The 13725-nt window shown below is 48.0% G+C and overlaps 1 protein-coding gene across 1 annotated transcript in view; it reads right to left on the reverse strand.

Annotated features, from left to right (window-relative positions):
• The window catches only part of LOC133399162 (E3 SUMO-protein ligase PIAS1-like), a 117154-nt gene that overhangs the window by 36007 nt on the left and 67422 nt on the right, over nt 1-13725 (reverse strand). The window lies entirely within an intron of this gene.

Here is a 13725-nt window from a genome sequence, read left to right on the forward strand (position 1 = left end):
CGCCCAACCAATCTACATGTGTTTTGTGGACTTGGAGAAGGCATTCGACCGTGTCCCTCGCGGGGTCCTGTGGGGGGTGCTTCGGGAGTATGCGGTACCAAACCCCCCGATACGAGCTGTACGACCGGCGTCAGAGTTTGGTCCGAATATCCGGCAGTAAGTCGGACTCGTTTCCGGTGAGGGTTGGACTCCGCCAAGGCGGCCCTTTGTCACCGATTTTGTTCCTAACTTCGGGATCCCCCCGGAAAAGCTGGATGAAGTGGCTGGGGAGAGGGAAATCTGGGCGTCCCTGCTAAAGCTACTACCCCCACGACCTGACCTCGGCTAAGCGGTAGAAAATGGATGGATGGATGGATATTTATTGAGGTTATTTTTTGTGGTTTAATAATTTATTATTCAAATGTAGAATCAAGTTTATGTTTAAGTTAAGCAGTGGTTATGTTGCAATTTAAATGTTTATTTTTGTTATTGTTTTTATTGAAGTTATTGTACAGGATTTTCTAATATAATTTTGATTTATTCTATTCAATTGTCATACATTTTTCATTTTAAAATTACCTCATGTAACCCATTGGTTAATAATTAATGGGTCAGTTTTTGTCATACCTCCTGTTCCTGATTATTGTTCTGTGTCTGAGTAATATCATTTGATCAAGCCTTTTCTCATATTCCATACTACAAAATAAATAAAGTATGTATGATTATTGCAGATATTGCGTTGGAGTGATATTGGTATCGGCCAAAACTCAAGGCTGCAATATCGGTTTCGGATTGGAAGTGAAAAAGTTGGATCAGGCATCCCTAATTGTTAGGGGAAATACTGTATGTTCAGCGCTACAATTTAGGTGACACATAACTGAATTCTTCTGGAGAAAATAAATCTGCATTGTGTCACTTGAACCATGTAGTTTAAATCTATAATATACAGTATGTAGTCCAACTTTTCAGCTGGCATCTATCATAGGTGTAAAAAAAACAAATGAGAAAGCAGATTGAAGGACAAAGATAGGTAGACAGGTATTTGTGATGTCATGTCTTTTTGTAACCACCTAAAGTGATGATGTTAAATACCAACTAAAATTGTAGTTAAAAAAAAACTCGCTTAAGGTCTGGTCTTAGGTATGTGCTAAGCAGGAGAGAATTTACTCAGCTGAATCTGCCACAACAAAGCCCAGCTGGAGTTTGTTAGTTTGCCTTTTTTACTTTTTCATTAATTTAATGTCACATGCAAACAGACTCATATTTCATATGCACACAAATACAAAATACAGCTCCATTCTAAGAAAAACAAGAATGAAAACCATCAACAGAATGAACAGAACAATGTGTGACAAAAGGTGAGCTATAGAATTTATAAGCTAACCTGTGCAACTTCCTTCACACTAACAACTGGGATTGTTCTAGAGCTGAATGGGGTTGCTCTCCAGCTACAGTATATGGTCACTGGGCTCATTAAGGCATTCCAGTGTGCATATAAAGAAATGCTTAGGTTGGTGTGTTTTCAGTCTGGCAGCTGGTCGTGCTATTCTCGTCAATGCAAATAGTAGATATTTTAAGGGCTACGTCAGTGCTACAGTACATGGGCCACACCCAACACAAAAATCAACACATCTGCAAACAATATGCATAGGAGCATTGGAAAAAGTCTGTAATTGGTGGAAAAGAACATTGGTGTTCATGCGGACCAACAACATGTGAGAAAATGAAGTACATTTTGGTGGTTATTTGGGCTCCGTCTTTATGAGTACAGTTTAAAGTTCTGTTCATTTGTTTATCAAGGGTGAGCAGCTTTCACTTTTGAGTGTTGAGCTTCATTAGTTTATCACAGAAAAGAGGATAAAAACTCATTTTATTTTATTGACATTTACAACCCCAATTCCAATGAAGTTGGGGCGTTGTCCATCCATCCATCAATTTTCTACCGCTTACCCGAGGTCGGGTCACAGGGGCAGTAGCTTTAGCAGGGACGCCCAGACTTCCCTCTCCCCAGCTCTTCCGGGGGGATCCCGAGGCGTTCCCAGGCCAGCCGAAGGATGTAGTCTCTCCAGCGTGTCCTGGGTCGTCCCCGGGGTCTCCTCCCGGTGGGACATGCCCGGAACACCTCACCAGGGAGGCGTCGGGGAGGCATCCGAATCAGATGCCCCAGCCACCTCACCTCACGACCAACAACTCGTGACCATAGGTGAGGGTTGGAACGTAGATCGACCGGTGAATCGAGAGCTTCGCCTTTCGGCTTAGCTCCTTCTTTACCACAACGGATTGATACAAAGTCCGCATCACTGCAAACGCTGCACCGATCCGCCTGACGATCTCCCGTTCCATTCTTCCCTCACTCGTGAACAACACCCCAAGATACTTGAACTCCTCCACTTGAGGCAGGATCTCATCCCCACCCCGGAGAGGGCACACCACCCTTTTCCGACTGAGGACCATGGTCTCAGATTTGGAGTTGCTGATTCTCATCCCAGCCACTTCACACTCAGCTGCGAACCACTCCAGTGAGAGTTGGCGGTCACGGCTTGATGAAGCCAACAGAACCACATCATCTGTAAAAAGCAGAGATGCAATACTGAGGCCACCAAACCGGACCCCCTCTACACCTCGGCTGCGCCAAGAAATTCTGTCCATAAAAGTTATGAACAGAATCGGTGACAACGGCCAGCCTTGGCGAAGTCCAACCCTCACCGGAAACGAGTCCGACTTACTGCCGGATATGCCGGCCAAACTCTGACTCCGGTCGTACAGGGACCGAACAGCCCGTATCAGGGGGTTCGGTACCCCATACTCCCGAAGCACCCCCCACAGGACACCCCGGGGGACATGGTCGAACACCTTCTCCAAGTCCACAAAACACATGTAGACTGGTTGGGCGAACTCCCATGCACCCTCGAGGACCCTGCCAAGGGTGTAGAGCTGGTCCACTGTTCCACGGCCAGGACGAAAACCACACTGCTCCTCCTAAATCTGAGATTCAACTTCCCAACGGACCCTCCTCTCCAGCGCCCCTCAATAGACCTTACCAGGGAGGCTGAGGAGTGTGATCCCCCTGTAGTTGGAACACACCCTTCGGTCCCCTTTCTTAAACCACCACCCCAGTCTGCCAATCCAGAGGCACTGTCCCCAATGTCCACGTGATGTTGCAGAGGCGTGTCAACCAGGACAGCCCTACAACATCCAGAGCCTTGAGGAACTCCGGGCGAATCTCATCCACCCCCGGGGCCTTGCCACCGAGGAGCTTTTTACCCACCTCAGTGACCTCAACCCCAGAGATATGAGAGCCCACCTCAGAGAACCCAGACTCTGCTCCCTCATGGGAAGGCGTGCTGGTGGAATTGAGGATGTCTTCAAAGTATTCTCCCCACCGGCTCACAAAGTCCCGAGTCGAGGTCAGCAGGGCCCCATCGCCACTATACACAGTGTTGATGGTGCACTGCTTCCCCCTTCTGAAATGCCGGATGATGGACCAGAATTTCCTCGAAGCCATCCGGAAGTCTTTCTCCATGGCCTCACCAAACTCATAACATGCACGAGTTTTTCTTCAGCGACCACCAAAGATGCATTCCGCTTGGCCAGCCAGTACTCATCAGCTGTCCCACATGCCAGAAAGGCCTGATAGGACTCCTTCTTCAGCTTGACGGCATCCCTCAACGTTGGTGTCCACCAATGGGCCACGACAGGCACCAACCACCCTACGGTCACAGCACCGGTCGGCCACCTCAGCAATGGAGGCGCGAAACATGGTCCACTCGGACTCAAATGTCCCCTGCCTCCCCCGGAACGTGAGCAAAGTTCTGTCGGAGGTGGGAGTTGAAACTCCTTCTGACAGGGGAGTCCGCCAGACGTTCCCAGCAAACCCTCACAATACGTTTGGGCCACGTCAGACCGGCATCTTCCCCAACCATCGGAGCCAACTCACCACCAGGTAGTGATCAGTTGACAGCTCCGGCCCTCTCTTCACCCGAGTGTCCAAGAAATGCGGCCACGAGTCCGATGGCACGACCACAAAGTCGATCATCGAACTGCGACCTTGGGTGTCCTGGTGCCAAGTGCACATGTGGACACCCTTATGCTTGGACATAGTGTTGTTATGGACAATCCGTGATGAGCACAGAAGTCCAATAACAGAACATCGCTCGGGTTCTGATCGGGTGGGCCGTTCCTCCCAATCACGCCCTTCCAGGTCTCCCTGTCATTGCCCACGTGAGCATTGAAGTCCCCCAGCAGAACGATGGAGGTCCAAGCGGAGGCGCTCTCTAGCACCCCCTCCAAGGACTCCAAAAAGGGTGGATACTCTGAACTGCTGTTTGGTGCATAGGCACAAACAACAGTCAGGACCCGTCCCCGACCGGAAGGCGGAGGGAGGCTACCCTCTCGTCCACCCGGGTGAACCCCAACGTACAGGCGCCGAGCCGGGGAGCAATAAGTATACCCACACCTGCTCGGCGCCTCTCACCGTGGGCAACTCCAGAGTGGAAGAGAGTCCAACCCCTCTCAAGAGGACTGGTACCAGAGCCCAAGCTGTGCGTGGAGGCGAGTCCGACTATATCTAGTCGATGCATACTAATTGTAATGACTCACCAGTAATTCAGTCTCCTTGTATCGAGACGCCATTCCATGTCTGGGAACAACCTCGACGCCAGCATCCGCCGCATCTGGCATGTATGGACCCACGAGCAGAAAATCTTGATGCTCTTCAAAATCTTCAAAAACAACTGCGCCTTCTGCCTTTGTATCAGTTGATACGCTGTCCATTTCATAATCGGAATAGCTGCCGCTTCCCTCAGCCATTTCGTGGTGCTTGTGTACGAAGACAGCCATGATGTTTTCCATCTCGTCCTTGAATTGACTTATGGGTTGTGGCAATTTTATCCGAAAAAAAAAAAAAAGTTTAAGTCGACTTCGGAAAAGTCATAAAATTGTTCAAAATTAACTATATGGGATTTTTTTTCCCTGTGAGTTTTACATCTGATACCAATACAGAAATACACAAGGCATCACATCTGACAAAAATCATCATTATCTGGTATTGCTTCACATAACACCTTTAAGGAAGTTTAAATAAACTCTTGAAGCCTGATTACATACACACTACGAGAACTATTCTACTCAATTTATATAACAATTATAGTGAAAAAAACCCACACATTTTTGGACAAAAAAAATAAAGATGATTCTGATTACTATGGTTATCATCGGTATTATCACGCTGTTGCAAAAATTAAATAAAATAAAAAACTTTTTTAGTAAGTAACAATACAATATGCATGCAGCAATGACCAATGTTTTCTTATTAGGGTATCGCAAATAGACAAAATAGATGTTTAAGACGATGTCGGGGTCGCCACAGTGAATAATCCTCTTCCATCTCTCACTGTCCTCTGCATCTTCTGCTCTATCTCCAGCTATCTGCAAGTCTTGTCATGATCCATGCCCTGCAGTTCCTCTTTTGGAGCTTGGGTGGCGCCTTGCACCTTGTCTCTTCCCCTCTTTCTCCCCAGCAATTAGCATCACCTGTGCCGTGCACTTGTCTTCAAGCAGCACTGATTACTGCCTGCATTTAAGCCTGTCAAGTCCAGCAAGCCTTCACCTGAGTATTAACACTTGTCTGTGACTCACTGGCCGAAACTTGTACTTCCAGGTCTTGTGGTATACAAGTAACTATCAGATGACCCGCATCTGTACTCACCTGATCTCGGTCTCCAGTGTTCCTCCCGTGCCTTCACCGCCTCGCTGTCTGCTCCAGCCACGCCGCCAAGCTTCATTACCTGCTCACGTTCCTCACATGAGTTTGCATCATTCATTCTCGCTGGTGTCTACATTCCACCTCAAGCTAACACGAACGCCGCACTGCTAATGCTCGCCGAACAAGTAAACGAAATAAAATAAAAAAACACCCGGACTCACCCCTCATTATTCATTATTATTATTTAACAAAGCTAAACTCAACCACAAACTCCCTAAATACAAACAGCACATCGACTGTCCCACCAGAGGAAAAAATAGAATGTTAGACCACTGCTATACTACGCTAAATAACACATACCGTGCCAAACCTCATGCAGCACTGGGCTGTCTGATCACTGCTTAATTCACTTAATACCGACATACAGGCAAGAACTTAAATGTGTGAAGCCTACAGTGAAAAAGTGAACCAATGAAGCAAAGATAGAACTTCAAAGCTGTTTAGACTACACAGACTAAATGTCTTTTGAAAATTCAGCTGGCAGCCTGGATTAATATACGGTCACTGTCACATCCTATATTAGTTTCTGTGAAGATGTGTGTGTACCAAACAAAGTCATTTCGCACATTCAATAACAACAAGCTGTGGTTCACTGCCAAGCTAAGGCGGGCAGGACACAGGAGGTGAGGCTGGGGGAGACCACCTCATCCACACGCAGCATCAGCACTGGGGCACCCCAAGGTTGTGTCCTCTCTCCGCTGCTCTTCTCTCTCTACACAAACAACTGCACCTCAACGCACCCGGCTGTCAAACTCCTGAAGTTTGCAGATGACACCACTGTCATCGGCCTCATCAAAGACGGTGACGAGTCTGCATATCGACAGGAAGTGGAGCGGCTGGAGCTGTGGTGCGGCCGACACAACCTGGAGCTGAACACGCTCAAGCCTGTAGAGATGATTGTGGACTTCAGGAGGCATCCTTCGCCACAGCTGCCTCTCACGCTGTCCAGCTGCCTTGTCAACCGTCGAGACCTTCAAGTTCCTGGGAATTACAGTCTCTCAGGACCTGAAGTGGGCGAGCAACATCAACTCCGTCCTCAAAAAGGCCCAGCAGAGGATGTACTTCCTGCAGCTTCTTAGGAAGCACGGCCAGCCACAGGAGATGCTGAGGCAGTTTTACACAGCGGTCATCAAATCAGTCCTGTGTTCTTCCATCACAGTCTGGTTTGGTGCTGCTACAAAAAAGGACGAACTCCGATTGCAACTGACAATCAAAACTGTTGAAAAGATTGTCGGTACCCCCCTACACACCCTTGAGGACTTGCACGCTGCCAGAACTAAGACAAGAGCGTGCAAAATCCTCTCGGACCCTCCGCATCCCGGTCACCAGCTCTTCCAGCTCCTTCCCTCACGTAGGCGTTACCGATCAACGCAAACAAGAACTAGCAGACATTCCAACAGCTTCTTCCCTCTTGCAATCAACTTCTTAAACAGCTAACCTACAATTCCAATGCAACATGCTGCCAATTTTTTTTGTCTTGAGTTTCTTGTCACATTTCTGTCGGGCCAATGATATATACTCGTGCACTCACTGTAGTAGCCTCGCCACGCTGCACTATTTGCATATCTGTTGTTGACCAATACTGGCCACTCATGCCAGAGTAGCATCTGCCCCACTTGCACACTGACTGAGGAGTATCTGCAACATTTGCACAATCAACATTGTCCCAGATTATCGCGCTATTAGTCACTTTAAACTGCATACACTCCTTGAAGTCTCGGCACCCTTTGCAAAATGGTCATTGCATCGGACTATTGCTATATTAGTGATTCAAACTGCTCTAAGTGCTAAAGAACTCTGCATCTTTTTGCACAATTGTCAAAATAAATAAATAAATAAATTGTACCGGCATTATCAGATAACTAGCAACCCTTTATTGCTCACTGACTGTTTTTCTCAGTCTTGATGTCTCAAAAGTGCTCTCTGTCAATTGACTGTCTGTTGTCGTACTAGAGCGGCTCCAATTACCGGAGACAAATTCCTTGTATGTTTTTTTTGGACATACTTGGCAAATAAAGATGATTCTGATGGTCCACCAGCTCTCCTTGGCTATCCTTCCCAGAGCCATCCCGCAATAAACCATTCTAAAATCTACTCCCTCCGCCTCAGTCTGCTCTTGGGTCCAATCTAATTCACATACAATTCACTTCGAATCGTGACAGAATACTCAGGCCAACATTGACCCAGCAACTCCAGCTCCTGCTCGACTACCAGGGCGCTCAAATAAGCAGACAGGACAAAGCCCTCTGCGAGATCATGGACTCATTGAATTCCCTTACAAAACAAGTATCCCTCCTGTCCTCCCAGAGCCACCGCAGCAATCCTTCCGTAAGTATTTCCCCGGAGCCCGTACCCTCCGATCAACCCCGCCTCCTGTACAAAGAGCCTCATATTCCTCCTCCCGAACCTTACTCGGGGGACCTCGGTTCATGTAGTCAATTTTTACTAAACTGTACTCTCGTATTTGACCTACAACCAACCGCTGAGCTATTCTACAGACAGATCCAAAGACGCTCACATCATTAACCTTCTGTGCGGAAGAGCTGCCAAATGGGCAACTGCGTTTTGGCATAATTCCTTCCCGATACTTGTATCACTAGAATCGTTTATGGCAGAACTTAAAGTTTTCGATCACCCCGTTATGGGTCAAGAAGCCACTCGGCGCCTCCTAGCTCTCACCCAAGGTTCGAGTTCCGTGGCATCATTCTCTATTGATTTCCGGATACTTGCAGCCTTAAGAGGATTTTTTTTCAAGGGCTGTCAGAACAACTCAAGGACGAGCTCGCGACAAGGGACGGACCCACCTCCCTCGATAATTTAATCTCATTAGCTATCAAACGCGACAACCTTCTCCGAGAGAGAGCTCGTGAGCGAGGAACAAACATGCGCTATTCCACTTTACCCACGGGGGCTGCACCTACAACCACTCCACGGCTCACTGAACCCCCTACCACCTCCTCTTCACCCCCCACTGGAGTAGAGGAGCCTAAGGAACCGGCAAGACCCAGTTAGATTATGTATTTATTGTGGACAGTCAGGTCACTTCATAGCCAATTGCTTCCTCCAACCAAAAGACCAAGCTCACCACGACCCGAGAGCACCGTGGTTACGGTTACTGGACAGGCGACTCACCTCCCCTGTCACCCACCAAACTGCACCATTCAACCTGCTGATTTCTGGTAATCATCGTGAAACCCTCCAGCTGTTTGTGATTCCTTCCCCGGAAACTCCTTGAGTCCTTGGCAGAGCGTGGCTCAAAAAACACAACCCCGCCATAGATTGGACCCGCCTGTCTATCACCGGTTGGAGTCACTTCTGCCAATCCCACTGCCTTCTTTCGGCCTTCCCGACCTCCACCACACCTCAGCCACCAGCTATTCCAACCAACCTCTCCCAGGTACCTGAGGTCATGAGCTCTCCCCCGTTTTCAGAAAGGACCTCGCCATCTCTCTCCCCCCCATCGCCCCTATGACTGTACCATTGACCTCTTGCCTGGAGCCCCTCTTCCCTCCAGCCGTCTCTCTAATCTTTCACTTCCCGAAAAAGAGGCGATGGAAAATTATAGCCGTAACTCCCTTGCCTCCGGATTTATCTGGCCCACTTCTTCGCCCCTGGGAGCTGGCTTCTTTTTTGTTGAAAAGAAAGACACCACCCTACGCCCCTGCATCGACTTCCGCGGTCTTAATGACATTACAGTAAAAAATAAAGCCCCGCTGCCTCTCCTCGATTCCTCCTTCAATCCCCTCTGTGACGCCCAAGTATTCTGCGGAATGCGTATAATCTTTGCTGCATTGGAGAGGGGGACAAATGGAAAACTGCCTTTAACACCCCCTCAGACACTTCGAATACTTGATGCTGCCGTTTGGATTAACCACCACCCCTTCCATTTTCCAAACCTTCATAAAGGACATCCTCCGAGACATTACACTCTCAACCGGTTCGTCTTTGTATATTTAAACGACAATCTCATTGTGTTGGAAAATTATTTGGAAAATGTTTTAACATCATCTTCCCCCGTTCCCCCGAAGAACATCGCCAGCACGTCCGTCAAGTCCTTTAACGCCAACTCAAAAACTGTCTGTGAAACCTGAAAAGTGCAAATTCCACCTCTCCTCCGTTCATTTCTTGGGCTACATCATCGCCAAAGGACAGTTACAACCAGATCCAAGCAGTCGTCAACTGGCCCATTCCCTCCACCCGCAAAGAGCTTCGTTTCCTAGGTTTCGCCAACTTCTATCAACGTTTCATCCGTGACTACAGCAAGGTTGCCGTGCCTCTAACCAGTCTCACCTCCACCAGCTCCCCTTTCCATTGGACCCCTGCCGCATTGCAAGCATTCAAACCCCTCAAAGTGTTCACCAGTGCCCCCAACCTACGATAGCCCGAAGCCTCCCTCCAGTTTGTGGTGGAGGTTGACGCCTCTGACTCGGGGGCGGGAGTCATCCTCTCGCAGCGGGATCCAGTTTCCCAAAAACTACATCCCTGTGCATTTTTCTCCCGTCGCCTTTCCACATCTGAGCAAAATTATGACGTCGGGAACAGTGAGCTGCTAGCCATCGTTTGGGCCCTGGAGGAGAGGAGGCACTCGTTGGAGGGGACCATTACACCCTTTATGATATGGACTGACCACAAAACCTGGCTTATCCCCGTTCCGCCAAGCGGCTTAATCCCCGGCAAAATCGCTGGGCTTTATTTCTCAGTCGGTTCAGTTTCTGCCTCTACTTCCACCCTGGTTCGCACAATGGAAAGTCTGATGCCTTCTCCCGTATGTTTGCACCCCACTCCAGTCCAATTGAACCCGAATCCATCCTCCCTTTCTCGTGCTTTGTGGGAGCAGCCACTTGGAAGATCGAACAGGTGGTTAAAAGAGGCTCAGAAGACTCACCCGGGCCTCCTAACCAACTGTTCGTACCAGATTCCACACGCTCTGACGTCCTTCAGTGGGCCCACAACTCTAAGCTCACCTGTCATCAGCCACACCATCCAATTGATCCAGCATCAGTTCTGGTGGTCTAGCCTAGTCAAAGACACCAGAGAGTTTTTCCTAGCCTGCACCGTCTGTGCCCGAGGTAAGGATTCACATCACCAAGCTGGTCTGCTGCGCCCCCTACCCTTTCGGAGCCGCCCTTGGTCCCACATCTCCCTGGACTTCGTCCCCGGCCTACCTCCATCTGAAGGTAACAGTCATCCTCGCCATTATTGACCGGTTCTCCAAGTGTGTTTACCATGTACCTCTTCCCAAATACCCCCTGCTTTTGACACCGCTAACCTTCTTGTCCTCCACGTGTCCAGACATCATGGTGTCCCTGTTGACATATCAGACCGAGGTTCTCATCCCAGGTCTGGAAACAGTTCTGCAAGGCGGTGGGCGCAGCAGCCAGTTTGTCTTCCGGCTACCACCCCCAAACCAACGCCCAGACCGAGCGAGCAAATCAAAACCTGGAATCCGCTCTTCGCTGCTCACCATCCTGCCTCGTGGTGCACCTTCTTCCTGTGGGTGGAATATGCCCACAACTCCCTCACCAGCTCCGTCACAGGTATGACTCCCTTTATGGCATGTTACGGTTTCCAACCTCCTTTGTTTAAAGACCAGGAGCATACAGTGGTGGTTCCCGCGGTGAGGGAGCACCTTTGACAAGTCCAATCTGTGTGGAAGGACGTCAAGGCTGCTCTAACTCGGACTAGGGAGAAAAATAAGTGGATCTTCATCGATCCCTCACTCCGGAATACAAGGTGGGTCAGATGGTCTGGCTCTCCTCCCGTGACCTCCCACTCCAATCGTAATCCCGTAAACTTGCCCCTTACTACATTGGTCCATTTCCTATCACCAAACTCATCAATGCCACCTCTGTTCAATTAAAACTCCCCCTTTCCCTCAAGATCCATCCAACATTCCATGTGTCTCTGCTCAAGCCTGTCTCTACCAGTGTTCTTAGCCATCCTGCCTTCACTGTATCACGCATCCTGGATGTGCGGAAGGGGGTTTCAGTTCCTCATGGACTGGGAGGGTTATGATCTCTCGGAAGCTCATCCTGGATTATTATCTTAAGACTTTTATGATCCATGCACTACAGTTCCTCTTTTGGAGCTTGGGTGGTGCCTTGCGGCTTGTCTCTCCCTCTCCCCCTCTTTCTCCCCAGCAATCAGAATCACCTGTGCCCCACACTTCTCTTCAAGCAGCACTGATCACTGCCTGCATTTAAGTCTGTCAAGTCCAGCAAGCCTTCGCCTGAGTATTCACACTTGTCTGTGACTCACTGGCCAACGCTCGTACTTCCAGGTTTTGTGGTTTACGAGTAACTATCAGACCACCTGCATTTGTACTCACCTGATCTTGTTCTCTTCCGTCTCCAGTGTTCCTCCCGTGGCTTCCCCGCCTCGCTGTCTGCTGCAGCCACGCCGCCAAGCTTCATCACCTGCTCACGTGCCCGCTTCCTGCTCACTCCTTGTCCTGATGGTCCACCACCTGGCCTTGGATATCCTTCCCAGAGCCAAACCGCAACAAACCATTCCATAATCTCCTGCCTCCGCCTCAGTTTGCTCTTGGGTCCAATCCAATTCACATACGTCTTCGAATCGTGACAAGTCTTCCCTAACCCCACCCATAAATCTCCTCTATATACGAAACGGGATAATTCCCCTTAATATATATTAGTATTGTTGGCCTCAGAGATTAGGACAAACAGGACAGTGATGACACAACTAAAAAACCCAATAAATTAATGATAAAGATGATTTGTGAGTTCTATGACTGGGTCAATGCCATTTAGCGTACATCACAGCATTTACAAACTCCTGCAAGCCAAATCCTGACCACAATGCCACTTGTTAAGCCATAACTCTTCTTTGCCACAGAGACAGTGTCTGTGATAAATTCAGTTCAAAGCAGCAGAAGGTCCAATAATTACAAGTCAAGATTCCAATCTCATGAGAATATTTGAACAAAGGTACTTTAACAGATAGACAAAGATTAAAGTGGCTAATGCTAAATTTGGTTGAGAATCATTTAATTGCAACAACTTTATCAATCAGAATCCCAATCGATTTTATTGTATATAATAATAATAACTGTATCAAACCTTTGACCCAGTGACAACACCAGCATTTGCCGAATTCTTCTGTGGTACTTTTCCAGCCTTTCACCCCAGCGTTTTTCTGTTGTTTGTTTTAGGAGGTTGCTCATTTTAGTCTCCTCTTTAGCAGTTAAAAGTCATGCTCTAAAAGGCAGTCCCCAACCACCGTGGGGCGTTTGGTACTGGGCCACTCAACGAGACCGAACAAAACATATTTTATAGAACATCAGAGTCTGACAGAAGTTTTGTTTTGAAAATCATGTGCACCAAACTTTTCCTCTCTACACATTAAAATGACCGTCTTGGTGACATGATACAGTAGCAACCAGCCAAGAAGCTAGCAAAAATTAGTGAAAAAACAAAGATATTTGAAAAGCTTCAGAAAGGGGGAAAGGTCAAATGATGACACAGCAGAAAAGACAATAACTTTCAAGAAAAAGACAGCTGCATTTAAGAGACAATATCAGCAGTCCGACTTAAAATATAGGTTTATCATTACAGGTGATTTACATGCACCAAGCACACTCTGCGTACGCAATATGTGGCAGCAGGCTTGCAAATAAGGCAATGATTCCTTCAAACTTGCCAAAAAAGCACTTAGTACCTTGCTTCCATTTTCAGTATCCTATTTAAATGAAAATTACTGAGTCGATTGGGCATAGGTAACTTCGGGTGTCATTGTCTCCAATTACCCCAAGATAGGACCGTCTCGTTAAGACCAGGGCTCCCATTAATAACAACAACACCTTCAGCGTAATTTTGAGCTGCATTTTTCATAAATTGTTTTTATTTGTTTCTATGCCTGTCCGGAAAAAATATTTCTCTACGTGAACCTGGTCCGTGGTGCATTAAAGGATGTGGACTGCTGCTTTAAAGCAGTGATTCTCAACTGCTGGGTCGGGACCCAAA

Source organism: Phycodurus eques, chromosome 2 (genome assembly GCF_024500275.1).
Source record: "Phycodurus eques isolate BA_2022a chromosome 2, UOR_Pequ_1.1, whole genome shotgun sequence".
Taxonomy (NCBI): domain Eukaryota; kingdom Metazoa; phylum Chordata; class Actinopteri; order Syngnathiformes; family Syngnathidae; genus Phycodurus; species Phycodurus eques.